The sequence below is a fragment of the Rattus norvegicus genome, chromosome 5 (genome assembly GCF_036323735.1).
Source record: "Rattus norvegicus strain BN/NHsdMcwi chromosome 5, GRCr8, whole genome shotgun sequence".
In the NCBI taxonomy this organism is placed as follows: Eukaryota; Metazoa; Chordata; class Mammalia; order Rodentia; family Muridae; genus Rattus; species Rattus norvegicus.
The window spans coordinates 88163518-88184476 of NC_086023.1; the positions used below are offsets into that span (position 1 = coordinate 88163518).

Below are 20959 nucleotides of genomic sequence, written 5' to 3' on the forward strand. Positions count from 1 at the left end.
TCTGATGAATTGTTTTGTTCTGATTTTGAGATAGACATACAGAATATAAAATTCAATATTTCAATCATTTGGAATGTAGCACAATCACCCTGCTACCACCACTATGTGCTACCTGAAATTTCTTCAAAGGAAACTTAAACCTAGAAAGTAGTCATTTCCCATTGCCTCTCATTGTAGACCCAATGTTCACTATTTGAATTTTTTAAACCGTGGCAATGTTTCCTCCTGTCTTACAAATAATAGGTCCTGATTAATGTTTATGAAATTCAATAATTTCCCACTTAATTAATTAATATGGAGATATTAAACTCTAGAATGATTATTATAAAAATTATTTTTACAGACTAAATATGAGCACCACAATAATAATGACTGTCATCTTTTGAGCATTTAATTGTGTCTACATCATGCTGCTGACAAATGTGTTGTCCCATTTGATTCTCCAGAAACACTTAGGGGGATGTGTTATTATTCTTGATTGAAAGGTAGAAGCACTGAGGAGCATAGCTCTTAAGATGGGGCTCCAAGTTTGTCTAGTTCTCAACTCAATGTAAATATTCCAAGTTATAGTGAGTAATACATGTTTTATTAACAAAATTATTCTACAGAGGTTTAGGCTAAGTCTTCTTAACATAGTGTGATTCACAGCTTCAATCCAAATTGCTACCAAACGTTTTGTTGGTACCAGTCATGTGGTCATTTGCCTAGACACATAACTAGACAATAATGTTCCTTCTCTTAGGAAAAGCTTCTATTGGCTATGAAAATGTACATCCATTCATCCCTATTGGTCTCTTTGTCACCTTGAGTATTCACTTACCCAGTCATGTATGATAACTTAGATTTTCCTCAGTAATGGCTGAACTAGTTAACAATAAGACAGATATATGAGAAAACAGTGGTAAAAATGTCAATTTCACCACTGTAAACACTGAACTGGACAGTATGACTTAAACTCAGAGCAAGGGTCAATATGAGCCTTCAGTTATTTCCTTCTCCATCCACATGTAGACATAGTAAGTGGGAAGTATTTAGCCAGGAAGTGTTACCACTCACCAAATTCTGCAGGGAAGCCACCATCTGGACTCATTCTTAAAGAATAAACTAAAGGCCTCACTCACACCTTGGGTTATGGAAGAATGAGGATCAACATTGCTGAAACTTTGCATCTTACTTTAAGCTTGGCAATGATTTGGGTAGGCAAGTTTGGCTGCTCCAACTCTACTAAATAGAAACACAAGATCCAGGGAGATAGGATGGATTAGCCAAGATTACTCTACTGAAAAGACTCTGGAATTCATAGAGCCCTTATTCCATGGCACTGGTATTCTCCTGCAAGCTTTGGAGAGTTCAAAGACACTTCAAATACCATTTTCTATACACATTTCACTCTACAGAGAGAAGGATTCCTGTTCATGAATGGCATTCTAATTGATGGAACCCCTAAAAAGAAAGAACTCTAAGCCAGGGTCTTGTACCTGGGGACACCCTGTGACTGTGTCCTCATTCTCACAAGATGTGTCTATGAGCCTTGAATCTTTTGTCATCCAAATTCTACTCCTAGAGTTGCTGAGCTTTTGTTTGGCATCTTATTCTCTCCTTCTCACCATTTCTATCTGTGAAAAGCACAAGGCTGCAGAAATGCACTATCAGCCTTTACATTCCGAAATAAGCTCTGAACCAATGCCGTTGTATGATTAAAGAGCAACCACTCATTTCTCATACCAGTCTATACTTTCTCACACATGCTTTATGATAAACCAAATGAATGAACAAATGCAAATCACTGAACTCTAACACCACTAACTGAATAATTAATAGAGGCATGCACCATGCCAAGCATTTTGAATCCCACAACTCATTTCATCTTCTTGCCACCACCACCACCATTATCATCCCGAGATAAGTCTGGGCTTTCTGATCCAAGGTCAGAGGCTTGTTCCAAAGAACCTAGAACCTAGTGAGTACCTAAAATTCATCCCACAACATCTGGCATTTAGTAAAGAGCCATTACATTCCAGAAAATGTTATCGAACTCACTGGCAGCCCCATTAGACTGGAGATGAGTATGGTGTTTGGATTTGACATGAGTGCACAGGAACTTAAAAAATCTGCCCTTGTTTCCTCAATTAGTAAATAAAACATCCAAATGCTAACCCTGTTCTTCATATTAGTGAATGAATAAAAGAGTGTAGTGTATAGTTTCCAGCCTCAGAGTAAATGAGGTTAACACTCCAGGAGAGAATAATTCTGCCTACAGATATAAGTAGAAGTCAGTGCATCCTAGAGTCCGGATGGAAATAGTTCCCAAATTCTGATAGGAATTTGCCTGGAAAACTTGCCCGGAATGAGTATAAAATATTTTTTAACATGCAGATTTGTCTGGTCTGCAAGACCTGCTACAGTGCAACATGGTTAATTGGTCAAGGAAGGGACTACATGAGCAAAGATGCAGATGCTGAAATGACAGGGCATCCATTAGGAGATGTGGTGGACAGTGGCCTGAAAAAAGGTTGTGGAAGAAGGGGTTAGGATCTGGGATCTTGGATCCACAGTGGACAGAGAGGCAAAACCAGATTTCTACTATGGGAATTCGCAATTGGGTATGTTTAAAATGATGAGTCTCTATTCAGAATACAGATGAATTCTGGGAAGCTTCAGTATTTGCAATGAATTTGACAAACATTTGCCATTTAATAAATGTGTACTTTAATTATAAATGAATAGGCAAATAAAAGATGTAAAAAAAGAAAATAGGATCTTACTGGCATTAGAATTATCTGGCCAGACTTGAACCTAGCTTCTGTGATTTGGATATGGTCTAATTGTGTCCCCTAAGGTCCCTGTGTTAGAAGTTTGTTCCACAGTGTACTGGTTTGGGAGGGGGCAGAACTCTTAGGATGTGTGACGTAGCAGGTATACTCTACACAAAAATGTTTGTCGTTCTCATGGCAACCTAGCTAATTACCAAGAAAGCAACCAGTAACAGAAAGATCTAGTTTAGGTAGATCTTCAACTTAACTGGTAGGCTGCTTGTTCTTCTCTTCCCATTCTTTCTACCATGGTACCTACCACCTAGCATGTTGTGTTCTGACAGCTTTCCAGGATGCTAGTGGAAGCTTCCTACCACTTGAATCATGAGCCAAAGAAATCCCTTTTCTTTATAAATCACCATGAATGCAATCTCCTATAACAACAGAAGATGAACCAGTACTATGTATTAATGCAGAACAAAATTACAAGTCAGCCTTTGTTTCTAGTCTGCCTTCTTCTGTAAATCCACAATCATGGAAAGATGAGCACATTTCTGATGTCCATGGAAAGTGATAAGAAGCAGACTAAGAGACAAGAAGAATGGCTCCCTAATTTAAGACATTGAATAACCAGCAGGCTGCACATACAATGTGATACATGTTGGTGTCACTTTCTTACCCTAGATAGAAACCACACAGGACACCTACATGTGTGTTCTAGATAATATTATAGAACAATTACACCATCAACAGAGACTAAAATAATATGTAAATGGTATGAGTCTCAAGGATGTGATTAACCTTTGATCACCTGCCTGTTGGCTTATTTACATTGAGAATCACACATAATGTGGCTTTTAGTGGCAGAACTGAAGCTTTTCCCCTCCTGCATTATGATTTTTGTTACACAAAATTTGACATGAACTTTTAAGTAAGTACAGTCTGATGTTAGTGTTCTTTGTGATTACAGGTCAGTTTTACCCTTTGGTTCTCCAACTAACAGATTAAACAAAATAAAAATGTAAAGAAGACCAAGCATATGCAAAAAAACTGGATTATTAGTCTCTTCAGACTAACTATGCTTAGCCTTAAAATAAAAACTCATTTATTCCTTTCAGCTCCCAAACTCTAGTCTTCATTTCTGAAAACCCAAGAGCCCAATCTGCTAACCAAGTTTCTCACTGTTACCTGTCTTTATTCATGTACCCAAGTGCCTTTTTTCCATTTATCCATCCATCCCCAATCCTTCTACACACCCTTATAGACATACATACATACATACATGTATATTTCGCTTCATTTTCTGATCTTTTCTCCTTCTCACCCATCCATATTTCCATCTATCTATACATACATGCATACATCTTTCCATCCTTTCCCCTGTCCTCCCAAGTCTGCCCATGCATAATGTGTCTTCTAAGTGCTCCATTCTGCTAGGGATAGTGATATTACTATTAGTAACACAGGCAGATTACATGACTGGCTTATATGAGTCATGAGTCCTCACTCACTTTTACAATCTCCTGTGTTTTTCTTCCAATGATTTTCAACTGCAGTAGTTTGGTTAACTTTGTTCAAAACTAGAATTGTGTATTGGTAGGAATATGGGCCACTTAGTAAGAATAAATTTAAAAGTTGTTTGCCAACCTAGGTCTTTTTGTCCCCCTTACTGAGTAGGAATATAAATAGTAAACATCTCAGAGTAACATGGAGGAAAGAGTTGAGAGACTGATGAAATAATTGGTTATTATCTGTATCAGCAGCAACATCTGAAAATAGATTTCTTGTAGCTTCCTCTCATTAAAATCTCATTGCTTAGCAAAATTTCAACCACTGCCCTTATCTCTTAGTATAGGTAGACTGTGTCATAGCCAAAAGACTTGGGTTCAGAAGTGTTTTGGATTTCACTGTGGTTTATTTTTTTCCTCAAATTTTGGAATATTTGCATATACCTAATGAGATACCTTGAGGATAGGACCCAAGTTTAGACATGAAATTCATTTATGCTCCACATAAACTTTATACACATAGCCTGAAGGTAATTTTATTCAGTATTTTTAGTGCACCTGCATTTTGACTGCAACCTATCACATGAGATCAGGTGTGGAATTCTCTTTTCACTTGTAGTGTCATGTAGGGGCATAAAAACTTACAGATTTCAGTGTTTGGAGTTCATATTTCTGAGTTAAAGATGTTCAGCCTTGTATTAATATTGTGAAGCCTTGCCATCCTGTGAGGCCTTATAGAATCTCACTCCACTGGTCTCTCCAATGCAAGCTCACAACATACATGTACATTCCTGCTGTTCTAATATTCAGTTGCTTTTCCATCCATCTGGACCACAGAAAGCTATCAGCTATCATAATTCTACCCTTCATGGTAACTTGGAAAGCTGTTAATAAAGGCTGTTCTAGAGCAGTTTGTATCCCATATGGGAACTGTATCAAAGACCATTGTGCTAAGTACATGCAGTCATAGAATGCAAATATTAAATAATTCTGGAAAATGGTATGTATTAATTGATCCCTTAAACAATTTATATACTGAAATATCAACACTATGGTGGCATTAGAAGTTGGGGAATGATACTATACATGTGGAGTCTTCATGAAAGGGAGCAGACAACCCCAGAATAAAGATCATCCTCTTAACTGTCAGAAGATACAAGAAGACTCATTTGCAAATGTGAAAGTAGATGCTTCACTAATAACAATTAGGAGGACACATTAAAGACATGGACTTCCCAGTGAACAGAATTATGAGTAATGCATGCTGTTCAAGCTAGTCTAAGATACTGCTGCTTGATACCAGATGAGGCATTCAGGTCTCATTCCTAGTGCTGGGGAACTCTTGTTATACAGCAGAAAAACTATTGTGATCCTTTCTCTAACAACATGGGTAAAGTCTATCTTCAAGCTGCTCCCTTTGCGTGCCTCGATCTTCCCTCTCCATTTACATAACCCCTTCAGATCTCAAAACTCAAGCATTTCTTCTTCAGGGAAATATTTCTTAACTATGTTATTCTCCCCATCAGGGGCTCTCATTCTATCAAGTATCTCTTCTTCACAGCTCTTCTCAAAGTGGCAATTTTACATTTATTTATTTGATGATTTTATTAATTTCTATCTCTCTCATCAAATTGTAAACGCTGCAAGAACACAGTACAGATTTTTCATGGATCATCTCATCCTAAGTACACACAATGGTCGAGTTCATTGTAGGCAGTGAATGAAAAAAAAAAGATGTTATGTTTGTTTGTTGGGTGAAAGATGAAATGGATGGAAGAGAAGGATACAATTAATAAAGGAGTCATGGATGGCCAATACATGGCATGTATTCTCTGTGTTTTTAGTGTCTACATGTATCTAGGCTGCTACAATGAATTTGGCTACAGTATGAATTATTAATGCAGAATAACACAGGATATTATGTCTCCTTTATGCCATTTGCTATATAAATATATTTAAAGACCATGCTGTGGCCAAATAACCTGACTATTCTTGAATGACCAATGATTGCTAATGCCTCCGCTTGTTCCTCTCATCTTATACCTGTGTAGACATCTGCAAGAACCCCAGCACCCACATCTCCCTCTCCAGTGTTCCCCCAAGATTCTATAAGTCCATGTTTCCTTAAGGGACCCACCTCCCTCAGATACTGCAGCCCTTGTATAACTGGTACTGCCTCCTCTGTTAATATGGTTGCTTTCACCTCTCCATGAATCAGACGTAGAGAACACAATGCCTTCTGAAATCCTGGGGACACCTCTGGGGCCCTGCAGTTCAATGAAGCTCATTATGGAAATCAGCTAAATGCTGAAGAGCTAGATAAGTGGGGACTGTTTACCAGCCCTTCCACTGGAGACTCACAGACTGTGTTAATGGGAGCTCATTTGCGGCCTCCCTCGGTCACTCAACCCTCTTTATCTGCTGCTGTGACTAATCTGCACGAAGAGAGGTTTATGTCTGCATGAAAGAGCTCTCTAAAGGAACTGGGATGATTGGTAAAGGACGGTAGAAATGGGAAGAACAGAGGGGTGCACAGTCCTGGGACCCAGAGCCAGCCAGGCCCAATGGCATAAGAAGATGCTTCTTTTTCCCTTCCAAAATAATAAATACTTGGGCCAGAAGAAAAGAGAAAAAAAATGATAGTGACATTCAACTTGTCAACCAACCAGGAAGAAAGCACTATATACTTTATGTAGTGTTTTGGTTCAAGCATCCTAACTTTTGGAACATGTGAGTGCTTGCTACTATCCTCATTTAAAGCCGAGGAAACAGCCTAAGGTTATAGAGTGACCTGCTCAGGTTATTATTGCTAAATCCTTTTCTCTGCCCAACACAATGCATTTTCTGCTTCACCAAAGCTGCATTAGTGGGTGTTATTAGAATACCACTAATGAACTTCGAGTTATCCTTAAGCTTCATGAACTTGCATGTGCCCACAGGGGCACCCACCACACTGAGGAAATAAATTGAATGTTTTTATAGCCTTCAAGTGGAGTGAAGTCTTCCAGAAGTTTAAAACACAAAAATCACTACTGATACTGACTCTCTAAGGACATAGATTGCTCACTGGTGATCCAGAGAAGTCCTTAGTTAAGGTACTTTCATCCACTAACACATTTTTTTCACAGAAGAAAGTTTTAGGCTGAATATGAGCCTTCTTCTCTCTAAACTCTGTGCCTACATATTCAGAGGCATCAGAATCAACTTTTTAGCCCAGTACTCATGGGTAGGATTCCTTCAGCTCTGTGCATAGCAAGACAAACCTTCCTATGACAGGCTCATGGCCAACAGCCAGATCTCAGAGCCCAGGTCTCTTCTGTAGGCTCAGGGTTATGGATGGAAAAAGTGTTATGTTGTGGTTGTTTAAATACATATTTTTATTGTTTCTATTATCTGGGCTGTACTGTGTAGTTTTGTGTGTCAACTTGACAAAAGCTGGAGTTATCACAGAGAAAGAGGTCTCCCTTGAGAAAATGCCTCCATGAGATGCAGCTATATGGCATTTTTTCAATTAGCGAACAAAGTGGAAAGGGCCATTGTTGGTAGTGCCATGCCTGGGCTGGTAGTCCTGGGTTATATTAGAAAGGAAGCTGAGTAAGTAAGGGAAAACAAACCAGTAAGCAGCACCCCTTCATGGCCTCTGTATCAGCTCCTGCCTCCAAATTCCTGCCCTGTATGAGTTTCTGTTCTGACTTCCTTTGGTGATGAACAGCAATGTGGAAGTATAAACTGAATAAACCCTTTCCTCCCCAACTGCTTCCTGGTCATGATGTTTTGTGCAGGAATAGAAACCCTAACTAAGACATGGGCATTATTACATTCATTTATACCTTTAAAAACAATTGAAATAAATTATATTGATGTACTGAGTTTTGTTGGTGCCCATTAGATTTTATTTCCCAAGTAAACACCTCAATTGCTTTGCTATAAGAAGATTACCAAGGAGGTTAAAAGACTCTTGATAAGGCTCGAAGTGAGACTTAACTACCAGGAGAAGCCCAAGTGAGACACGAGAACGGAGTTTGATGCAAAGGCAAGAGGTTTATTTTCTGACGAGTTGGGGTCAACCTTCAATCACCTCCTCGTGGTGAGCGACTGGAAGGAGACCTAGAATGGCTTTAACAAGCAGTTTTTATACTTTTAGGAGTACAGGTTGCATCATCATGGTTACAGTTTAAAGTTATTAGCTAAGCACATTGACCTTTGAATCTATTGGCTAGCAAGCATATGACATGCATTCGAACTCTATCTGGGACCAGAGGGTCAGGTGACTATCAGTCAGAACATTCTGTGGGTTTTCAAGAATGTCCCTGTTCCTACTGAGAACTGTGGGTGGAGAATGGAACTTGGCCTAACTTTGACCAGAGTCAGTAATCTAGTACTTGACCTAATCTTGACCTGAGGCGGTGGGTGTGAAGCTGGAAAAAGCCCTTAGGGTCCTTCACAGGAACTCCATAACCTGCCTATTTTCTACCAGGCAAAACCTCTTAATAGCTTTTATACTTCAATAAGAACTAGGGTCCTTCACCTTACCTTGTTCATACTCACAACTCCACTAAGCCCATGTACACAAAAAATGGATGCCTCTTAGATAACTTTAGAGTACAAAGTCAACCCCTTCCTTTCAGTACATGAAATTTAGAGTGTAAACCTTGGGTGAGATAGGCATATGTCTGAATCCTGGCTATTTTAGAATTCCTTACAGAAGTCTCTTATCTGAGTCCTCCCTTCTTATCTATAAAACAGAAGCAGAACTGATAGTAGCTATTGTGCTAATCAGATAGTGTGATTTCCAGACTATAAAAATAATGCAGGCATGTGTTCAAATGACCCTATTGCCCTGCTTGAATTTGAATGAAAGAGGGAACAATGGGGGAAGCTGGGTTTACAATAGAATCCAAAACCTCCTCATGATCTGTGAGCATCCCAGTGTTTGAAACCATAAAATTCCCACTTAATGATTATGAAACCTTAAACAACCTCTCTGCGCTTCATTTAGTGACACATTTATAAGGGAAAGTAATATTGCCACGTGTATAAAAGATGGATCAGGATGAAGTCTATTCAAAGCACATATACATGGTGTACAGCTACTTGTGTGGGACAAAAATAATAACTATTATTAATGAGTATGAGACCAAAACAAAGAGAATGGCATATAGAAAATCTCCTGACATAGAAGCAACAAGACCGAAACAAGTGCATATTCCCAGGCTGATTCTAGTGGATGCCACTTCTATAATATCACTATGTCCAAATAGCTGATCAGAAGTGACCTAAGGAAGGACAAATCTGTCTCCATCATGGTGGGGAATACATTGAAAAAGTCATTCTGGAACAAAGAGAATAAGTGGCAGCTGCTTACTTCATGTTGACAGGAAGCTTTCAAATATAGTCCTCAAGATCCTCCCCTATGACCCTATGTCTGCCTTCTCCACCCTATGTCTCTCAAAGGTTTCACAGACTCCCAAAACAGTGACAACAGCTGGAAAAACAAATGTCCAGAAAATATGGGCCTCTGGGGGGATATCTCACATTCAAAACACAAACCACACCATGCTACTTCTGTAATCCCAGGGACTGGAATTGTTGTGACAACTCCAGATCTAAATCTTGAGTTTGATAACACAAGGTGACTTCAGGGAGCCTCAGAAAGGCATACCTTTCCTCCATTTTCCCCATCAGATAAGCCTCCCTTGCCCTATCAAGACTGATGAAATAAGCCACAACCAGAACAGAGAGAATGATCAGGTAGCTGTGTCTATGTGGGTGAGTGGGCTGTGTGTCTTGCTCTGGGCTGCTTTAAATGCTTCTTACAGGGCCCTTTATAGCACTCCCGCATTTCCTCGAATAATCTTGCTCATTATGATGCTGGCCGACTTTTCAAGCCAGCTCATTTTTCTTCCCTTTGTCTCAAATTCCAATACCCTGCCCTTTTCACAAGATTTCGGAGAGCAGTTCACAGCGCCCATTTTGTGCGGAAGGGGAGGGGGTAGAAGTGTCCCCAGAGGGTGAACAGAATCTCAGCCTCAGTTTAAAAAAAAATAGAAAGAGCTTTGTCTGCTAAATCTTCCCATTCTGAAATCAAATGTTGTTTAAAATTCAGGACAAATTCTCAGCTCTCTTGCAGACAGATTCCACACAAGCACAGGCAAGAGGGTAGAAAGAGGTGAGAGCAGATTTGTGAGGTGCCTTAGCATTCCTCACTAAGGGGTGATTGAATGCACACCTACTGTGTGCCAAATGCTGTGCTAAGCTTCTTGGGTGGCTTGGCAAGCAAAATAGAAATTCTATTCCCTGAAGATTGTAGTGAAGAAAATATATCTGTCCAAGTCACCACCCACGTTCATAATTATAATCTGTGCACCTGTTTCACAGGGAAAGAGTAAGGGTGTATGATGCACATAACAAGAACCTGACTGAGTGAGCCTCAGAAGAGAGTCACTAAGGAGGTGGTATTAGTTCTGGGGCTAAACAATGATCAACAGAATGTGTTAGATAAAAGCAAGTGAAAAGCATTCTAGAACAAAGTCTCTGGCACCAGAGGTATCACCAATATTTAAAGAGTTGGAAGGATGCCAGTATTCCTGGATCCCGAGGAAACAGGGGGATGGTGGGCTATGAGGGAGGAAGGATGTACTTTTTGGTGGAGATCTCAAATGCATTTGTACAAATAATAAGCTTGTTTTGCTTTACCTTAGAACAGGTGTGAGGCAGAGTTTGAACATAAAGATCATGTGCAAGGGAGGATTTCAGTTTACAAAAGCTATTCTTGCCATGCATTTAAGAATATGTGTCTAAAGCAAACACAGAGGCGAATGCCAGCAGCAAACCACTGAACTGAGAATAGGACCCCCGTTGAAGGAATCAGAGAAAGAACTGGAAGAGCTTGAAGGGGCTCGAGACCCCTTATGAACAACAATGCCAAGCAACCAGAGCTTCCAGGGACTAAGCCACTACCTAAAGACTATACATGGACTGACCCTGGACTCTGACCTCATAGGTAGCAATGAATATCCTAGTAAGATCACCAGTGGAAGGGGAAGCCCTTGGTCCTGCTAAGACTGAATCCCCAGTGAACTAGATTGTTGGGGGGAGGGCAGCAATGGGGGGAGGATGGGGAGGGGAACACCGTTAAGAAAGGGGAGGGGGGAGGGGGATGTTTGCCCGGGGAATAACACTCGAAATGTATATAAGAAATACTCAAGTTAATTAAAAAAAAAAGAAAGAAAAAACAAAGAAGACTCAAAGACTTCCATTGTAAGTATTCTACTAGACTCCCAGCTGATTTCCTGTAACTCTCTTGAAATGCTGTCAAAATAAAGGTGTGTGAAATTGGAATAAACTTGGAATTAGGAAAAAAAAAGAATATGTGTCTAAGAAGGTCTAGGTTTCAAGGGAGACTGTGATGACAGTGGGAGAGACATGGCTGACTTTAAGAAATAGCCAAATAATACCTAAACTTGGACTATAAAAGCAGGCACAAATTCTCATCTATCCTTTCTGTCTATACATATTTCATTCGCAGACATAGAGACACTAGAATTTTGGCCACTGATTTGGTGCGTTTTAGGGGTTGACCTGATATAACCTGGTAACACCTTAGAAAAAGAAATTTAAATTCAAACTTTCCTATATCCGATTGGCATGGGGCCATATCTGTGAGATATTATGTGGATGTTTGATGTGGGAGGCTCCTACCCACTGTGGGTCCACTGTGGGTCGGTGAGTCTAGGATAAATAAGAAAGCCAGCTGACCAAGAGCCAGGATGCAAATGAGCCAATACGTACGTGGCTTCCATGTTTTTTCAAATTAACAGAAAAGTATGATAGAACAGCCATGTGTTATGTTTAGCTAATAAAACAATAACGAACATTGTACAAGGAGATTTGATGATCTCCATGCATGTAGCTTGCTCCTCCTGTTGTGACACGAGGTGGTGACCACTTGAAGAATGTAAGGGTGTCAGGCTTAAACATATTTTCCATGACTCTTCAGCTAATATTCTGCAAACTTCCAGATAGCCAATGGTAGCTCCCTATATCAATCAAACACAAGCTGACTAGAGATGCATATGTGAATGCAGTGAGGAACTAAACCTAGACCTTTCCAGTCACAGCCAACAGGACTGTAATTTAAATAAAATAGGTGTCATATGAAGACATTATACTTTGCAGAGCTGGTTTGGCTAATAAGTTCAACTATGTCAATTTTCTCTCAATTGATATTCAGTGACAGTTGGGACCTTAAGGGTACTGTTTATCAGCACTGTATCTCTAAGGTCTAGAACAATACCAGAAAAAATAGAAAAGAGACATTGAACATGTTTTGAATATTTACATAGATAATTTGCTGAATGGACTATTATGTATCTGTTTTTTCCCTAGGAAAGATGTTTCTGTCTCCTACCCAGCAGTTAAGGAGTTGTGATGGGTTGTATTTGCTTGGTCCAGGGAGTGGCAATGTAAGACATGTGGCCTTGTTGGAGTAGGTGTGGCCTTGTGGGTTTGGGTTTTAATACCCTTGTCCTTGCTGCCTGGGAGCAAGTATTCTGCTAGCAGCCTTCAGATGAAGATATAGAACTCTCAGCTCTTCCTGTACTATGTCTGCCTGGATGCTGCCATGTTCCCACCTTGATGATACTGGATTGAATCTCTGAACCTGTAAGCCAATGTTGTTCTTATAAGAGTTGTTGCCCTCTCTATCTTCTCTACCCTGGGAACAGCATCCTGCCTTGGCCCCTCATCCCTGAAAACATGTGCCTGCACCAGGTTTGTCCCTCCCTGCTCCCTGATCAGGAGCACCTCTCAGCTGCTGAGTCATCAGCTGTCTGCAGTGGAGTTAAGGGACCAAAGATGCCAACAGATGAGGATCTCAGCAGCTTGGTGGTTCTGTGGCCTTTGAACTTACTTATTCCTAGCTGCAGCTTCCAAACCAGTGCCATTTCAAGGGACATCATCAGCACAGCTGCCAAGTTCATTGGAGCTGGGGCTGCTACAGTTGGGGTGGATAACTCTGGGGCAGGGATTGAGGGATTGGAACTGTTTTTAGGAGTCTTATAACTGGCTGTGCCAGGAACCCTTCTCTGAAGCAAAAATTCTTCTCCTATATGAGTCTGGGCTTTGCCCTCTCAGAGGCCATGGGGCTCTTTAGCCTAATGGTGGGTGGCCTTTCTCATCCTTTTTGCCAAGTGAAGCAGCTGTCTCCACTTTCCCCTTCCATATTTCTTTCTTGTCTCTTCTGCCCCGTTTTTTTTCTTTTCCTGTACCTTCCTAAGAAATCTGGGGAAAGTGTTTGGTTCAGAGTTTGGCAGAGAGAAGACAAATAAATACTGTATTAATAATAAAAAATAATAATTGCCTTGATCATGGTATCTGTTCAAAGCAGTAAAACCCTAACTAAGACAGAAGTTGCTTCCAGTAGTGGGGTATTGATATGATAGGTCTGACCATGGTTTTGTTTGGAACAATGTGGACTTTGGAACTTTGGATTTGGAAAGCACTAGAATGCTTTTAGTGGGGCTAAATGGCCTATCCTAGAAGGAATATGGAAGACTCTGTTGCTATGAGTGACTTGAACTGTGTTGACCTGGCCCAAGAGGTTTCAGTGGAGAAGAATTTCGGTATGTAGTCCAGAGGCTGTTTTTGTGGTATTTTGGTGAAGAATGTGGCTAACTTTTGCCCTTGTCTGCAAAATCTGCCTGAGTATAAGGTGAAGAGAGTCAGATTAGTTGCATTGACAAAGGAAGTCTCAGAAACACCAATCATAGACTTTGTTTATTAGTTAAGTCTCATGAGGAATGTTTTAAACAAGCATAGCAAGCTGAGAAAGGAAAAATATAAAGTATATGGTTAGAGTATTAAATGGACCAGGAAGTAAAATGGAGTAGAATCTTGTGGTCAAGGATATTAAATTGAATGAACGGAGTGGGACTGTATGCCAAGACCCTACCCAGCTAAGGTTAGATCCAGAAAAGGTGGTGTCCACCATTAATCTCAGGAGATAAAGTCAAACAGACCTCTGAGCTCAACGGAGGCCAGCATGAGGCAGTACGTTCTAGGTGAAGAAAAACTTAAATCCAGGCATGGTGGTACACACTTTTAATCCCAGCAGACAGGCATGTAGATCTCTAAGCTCAACATCAATCCACAGAGCAAGATCCAGGACAGTCACACTGAGGCAGTGAAAGAGCTGAAAAAGAGCAAGCTAGTGATAATGTAATAGAACAAGGGAGCCATGTTCTAGCTCCTGCAAGCAGCAGAACTCAGCAGCCTCAACCATGTGGCTCTGGCTTTAGAGTGAAAAATAGAAGGAACTACTGGGACAATTGATGCTGGTTAGATGGAGCTAAGAAATTAGAGGTGGTTAAGAAGAGACCAGCATCACTGAGGTGAAATCTTCTGGGAAGTGTTTTCTGAGAGTACAAAGAAGCTGTGTTCCAGAGATAGCCATGGAGGAACCCCCCATGCTGCAGCATTACTTGGTAATGTGTAAGAGTCACCTAGGTGTTACTAGTTTTGAAGGTATGAAAGGATCATAAAGAGAAGCTGTGACTTGGCACTGTTTGAGGTCATTAGTGAAGGTACAGCCTCAGTTGTAGTTGATAGCCCAGAACTGAAGGGGTTATACAGAGGATTTCAGGCTTGGCACCATAAAGAGAGCCTATTAGAGGCTACTGTTGAAGCCTAGTTGTATCAGAAGAGCCCAGTGTATTGGAGATGCCAGTACCATGAAATGATCACCAAGAATAGCAGTGGCAATGGAGTAGATCAACCTGGGCTCCGAGTGCACCAGAGGGCAGAGCTGGAGAAGTGACACCCGCCCTTTGGAGGAGCCAGAAGATCATGTGTGGATCAATACATTGAAACAAGAAGCTATAAATTGAAGATGCCTAGGACAGCATAAGATGTTCGATATGCCTGAGACACAGGCTATCTGCTGAGGAAAGCTGATAACAGGGAGTGGCACCAGCCAGGAGGAAGAAGTTTTTTTTGTAGTCAACAAAGTTAAAATGGAGTTGAAAATCTGAAGACAGCTTTGACATCAGCTATAGAGATGCAAATTTTGGAGCTTGCCCAGCTTATTTCCTATCTTGCTGTGGGAATTACAGTTAAATGATTGGATGAATCTAAGAGGAGACTTAGAACTTTTCACTTTTAACATTGTTGAGATTGCTATGGGTACTTTTGAAGTTGGACTAAATGTGTTTTGCATTATGCTATGCTTAGATATGACCACCATAAACTCATATGTTTGGACAAGCCTATGGGGGATAGGATCTGGATTGTGATGGTTTGTATATCCTTGGCTCAGTGAGTGGCAATGTTGAGAGGTGTGGTCTCATTGGAGAAGATGTGGCCTTGTGGGTTTGGGCTTTCATACCCTTGTCCTTGCTGCCTGGGACCAAGTATTCTGCTAGCAACCTTCAGGTGAAGATGTAGAACTCTCAGCTCTTCCTGTACTATGTCTACCTGGATGCTGCTATATTCCCACCTTGATGATACTGGACTAAACCTCTGAACCTGTAAACCAGCCTCAATTAAATGTTCTTATAAGAGTTGCCTTGTTCATGGTTTTTGTTCACAGCAGTAAAACCCTTACTAAGACAGAGGTAGACTCTTATAAATAGAAACCAAATTTATATTTAACTGTGAAGGATACAGTGAAGAACATTGAAATCAAAGTGTAAATTGTGTAATTCCTACCTTGAAGGTATTCACCACATGCTCCTAGATGGACACAGCTGAGATAATAGCCACTCTGGTTTTTCAGGAATATTGGCAGAGGAGAGTGATTTACATTCTGCCTGGGGCAGGACACCAGATACAGGTAAGTGCCAGCAAAAGTTTTTCAAAAATGTTGATTCCAGAAAAGATAACAAGAATTCAATAAATTAACTAATATAGGAATATCATTGTAGGTTATAAGTGATAGAGGAGGAAGATGAAGAAAAATGACCTGCCCAGGAATTCTCTATGGCAAAAGTAAGAAAGAGGCCATGAGAGAAGTGTCCAGTGTTCGTGGGAAACTGGTAGACAATGAAGGTTGCAAAAAGAGATCATGGCCACCCAAAAGCCCGCTTGCCACCCACCTCTAGAAGACTTAAGTAATATCATCTCAACCAAACAATATAGTCCTAAATGGAGGTAGGATCCAGGTTTTATTACTTCCGTACTATTTTGGAGTATTTAAACTAAAAGAATTTATTCATTCCAAGCACCAATATTTTCCTCTATTACTGAAAACATAAGAAAAGTTAGAAAAATTTCCTATGCACTGATCATTTATCATATACCAAGAAGGGCATCGTTCAAATAGGTCAATGCATATAAGATGTGCGGTTCTAGTCACAGGTTTAAGTGGCATTCTTTCTGACTACCAATCACTGATATTTGTTCCAGCAACACAGCCTGAATTTAAACCCTACCTTCTCCGATTTCTTGTTTTGCATCTTTGAGCAAGAAACTGAATGACTCTACATTTTTCTCCTTAACTCTAAAATGGAAAAGCTATTTCATTGGATGGTTGAAACAGTGAAAGAATACAAAGCTTGTAAAGTGTTTAACTCCTAGAGTGAGATATTACTCTTCACCTAGAGTCGATTCTCTCAAGAAATTCCACATTACAAATAAGAAAGATGAGGTTCAGTTTGATGACATAACACACTTGAAATATCATATGTAATAAGTGGTAAAACTAAGACTGCACCTGGGAAGTCCTATTCTCCTGGTTTGAACTCCTAACCAGCATCCAAGAATCCTTCAAAATACCTTCAGGAGCTCAGCGCATCATTGCTTCTGACCAAAGTTACAGTAAAACTACAGAGTAAAGAATAGTTTTCCTGGGTAAAGAAAAAAAAAAACTTTCAAATCCCCAGAGAGGTCAAAGTGAATACATTTCACTGATATACAATCATACCACATTTCCATGTTGGCTTTATGAGGGGAAGTGGTAAACTTCTATGATTTCAAAGTGGTAAATGGTAACGATGAGGTAGTAAACTTTGTGGGAGAGTGACTGCTTGCAATCCTGTCTGGAACAGGAATGAAGAAAGGTGTAAACAAATAATGAATACCTAAGGAAGGCAATTTTTGGAGGGGGAGATGTGGTCAAGAAAAGAGCACCATCTCCCATCCCAGCTCCACCATTAGACTGCTGTGTCACTGAAGCAGGACACATAAACATATCTATACTCACATTTCCTAGTAGTCTAAAAAACACGATCTACAATTGTTATATTTTTATAAAGAAATGAACTACTATGAATAATTATTCCAAGACTGTTTCATCTTGACTACCTGTTATAATTAATTTTTGTTAACTTGACCTAAGCTAGAGTTATCAGAGAACAAACTGCAACTGAGGAAGTGTCCTCATAACACTGGCCTGTGGACCAGCCCATATTTAATTTTCTTGCTGAATGATTGACGTGAGAAGTTCCAGATCATTGTCATAATGCCATCCCTGCACAGGCAGTCCTGGGGTATAATTAGAAAACAGTTTGAGCTTGCCATGAATAGTAATCCAGCAAACAGCATTCCTCCACATCTCTGCTTAAATTCCTGCCTCCAGTTCCTGCCCTGACCTCCTAATACGTTGGGCTGTGGTGTGGCTGGTTTAAGCTGAAACAAACCATTTCTTTCCCAGTTTATTTTGGTCATGGTGTTTTCGGTGTTTTAATATAGCAATAGAAACCATAACTAAAACAAAAACTAAGACACAACCACCATACCTGTTAGGAAGTTGCTAAAATTGCAACAGCCTTCAAAAGAAGCTTTTCAACTCAGACTCTGATGCTGAAGGATGGACTGTACCATCAAAAACTGCCTATCCTCTGGTACTGAGCCTGAGACAATTAGAAAACACATGCAGAAAAGTCCATGGATCAAGACAAAAAATGAGCTGTACCTCATTATTGGTTGGTGTGTTTGTAAGAATGCATACATGTGTGTGCTTGGTTCTTTGTATATAGGTATATGAATGTGTGTGTGCATGTAGATATTTGTACTCATATGTAGGCTGAAAAGCAGACTTGGTTGTTCTTTCTCAAGCATCACCTACCTTTTCTTTGAGAAAAGATCTCTCATTGGCTAGCTGGAAGTTAAGCTCAAGGAAACTGCCTGTCTTTGCCTCCACAGTGCGGGGATTAAAGGCACACACATCCATATCTGGCATTTTGCATGGGTTACAGAAATAGAACTGAATTTATTATGCTTCCAAGGTAAATCACTGTACTGATTGAGCTAGGATCCCAACTCAAAGTTGTAACATTTAAGAAAACAAAACATGATAGGTAGATAAAATAGTGGAAGAGACCTACCTGAAAGCTCAAATGAGCTCTACCCCAGATTTCTGGCCTTCTATCAGGCAAACAGAACAAAACAGAAACTGACATTTCTAAACCAGACAGATGCATGCATTGCCTTATTATCTCATTACCCCAAGTCTGAAGTGTATCACTAAGACCTCAAAGTTCTTGATGCCTTGAATCTTTCTTAGAGACTATTGTTGGCCCTCTGGTCTAGGAAACATGACTTGGATTGCAATCCTAAGCTATGCCTGTTGGCAGCCAGTATAGCCCTCGCTGATGAAATAATGACTCAGATGTCTGCTTGGCTCTTAGGGCCTGGTTGCAGAGGAAATCCTGGAAAGAAGTATTTCCAGACATGTCTACCATCTGCTGGATTTGAAAGTAAGGTACTTGCTGTGGTTCTACATGACATCTAATCATCAAGTCAATCTGGAAGTTGATCACCTTGAAAATTTCTCCTTGAGGCTATTTCTTTTCCTTGACTATGGTCCAAGAAACCCCCTGAACTTGGCACTAACTCAGAAGAATATGGAGCTCTCTACCAGAAACACTTTATCTCTTGCCATGCCTTGGCTCCATAATTTGATAGAATCATTCTTTAATATAGTTGCATTTTTTTACCCCACAAATGATTGAGAACACATTCCTATGAGAAATGGGGCTTTTCACTCAAGCAAACAGAAATCTGAAAGGTGATTTGATTAGAGTAGTAACTTAGTCTGGTGAATGGAGCAATGAATTTTAAGTCAGAGCCCTGGATTCCTGTGTAACGTATCAAGTGTCTCTGAGTCTCCCTCATAATCCATCTCACTAGACTCCTGGGTGGCTCAATAGGATAATGGGCATGAAGTGTTCAGAAAACTCCAAAGTGCCAGTTTATATGTAAATGATGACTCTCTTTCAGGATGTGAAGTGTGTTTAAAGAGAAGGGTGCCACTGATCAATTATTCCCTTTACTCATACAGGATTGACAAGTCTCCTAAATTCTGCACTCTGTGTACCTTGACAGCTTAGACTGCATTTCTTTACAAGCTATAATAATCTTAGAGCAATTCTGCCTGTGTGGAAAGTAGGGCTAGTTCCCAGGGGATTGGGTGCTGGTGAATGCTCAAACATCAGTCAGCGCTCCTGCATAGATAATGGGACCTGTAAAAATAAGAGAAAGCTCATGTGATATGAGTCATACAAATATTTTGAAGATGGATGCTCTCTTTTCTTTGACTGAAGGGGGAATAATGATTAACTTTTTCCTATTATTCCCTGAGGTACAATGTGTGATCAGTTTATTTGGTTAATAAATAATTTTGGCTGGAATGGTCATTCATTGAATAAAATACTTGCTACACACACATGAGGACTTGAGTTTGAATCCTTGAATCAACATTTAAAGAGCTGGCCATGGCATCTCACTTGTATCCCTAGCTGTATCAGGCAGAGACACAGAGATCGCAGGGGTTAGACGGCCATCTAGTCTAGCCAAAATAGTAATCACCATATTCAGTGAAACACACTGCCTCAAAAATGGGGGAGGGAATTTAAACTATTTAATATGACATGTGTGCTGCCCTGGCATACATGCTCATAAAACACACAAGTGGGGGCACACACACATACAAACACAAAGATAAAAATGCTTCATTAGCTAAAAAAAAAATGCCCTAATTGTATAATAAATATTCTAATTCTGTCACACTTCTAAAGGTATTCTCAACCCTTTTTTAACATTAAAAATAATACTATTGTATGTGTGATATGTGCAAGGTATTTGCTACGGCAAGTATGTGTAGAGGCCAGAGGACAAGCTTGTTTGCCTGGGTTTCTCTTTCTAACTTTACATGAGTTCCAAGGATTAAACTCCAGTTGGCCAACAGGCTTTCAGGTAAAGTGCTCACTGAGTATTTCCAACTTCTGACAGACACTTCTAATCCCACACCACTAAGAAGGGTTAGTTTGTTTTTCCCTAGCTCTAATACTGATCAGTAGAGAATGTGGAGAGACTGTAGTATCACTTTTTTTTTCTCTCCATTTTTATTAAATTGGGTATTTCTTATTTACATTACAATTGTTATTCCCTTTCCCGGTTTCAAGGTCAACATCCCCCTAATCCCTCCACTTCCCCTTCTTTATGGGTGTTCCCCTCCCCATCCTCCCCCCATTACCACCCTCCTCCCAACAATCCCTTTCACTGGGGGTTCAGTCTTTGCAGGACCAAGGGCTTCCCCTTCCACTGGTGCTCTTACTAGGATATTCATTGCTACCTATGCAGTTGGAGCCCAGAGTCAGCCCCTGTATAGTCTTTGGGTAGTGGCTTAGTCCCTGGAAGCCCTGGTTGGTTGGCATTGTTGTTCATATGGGGTCTCAAGCCCCTTCAAGCTCTTTCAGCCCT

At 40.2% G+C, this 20959-nt stretch overlaps 1 pseudogene; it reads left to right on the forward strand.

Annotated features, from left to right (window-relative positions):
* Window positions 1-2370: 2370 nt before the first annotated feature.
* LOC134479068 (ATP synthase F(0) complex subunit C2, mitochondrial-like) lies at window positions 2371-13456 on the forward strand (annotated as a pseudogene).
* The last annotated feature ends 7503 nt before the right edge of the window (window positions 13457-20959 follow it).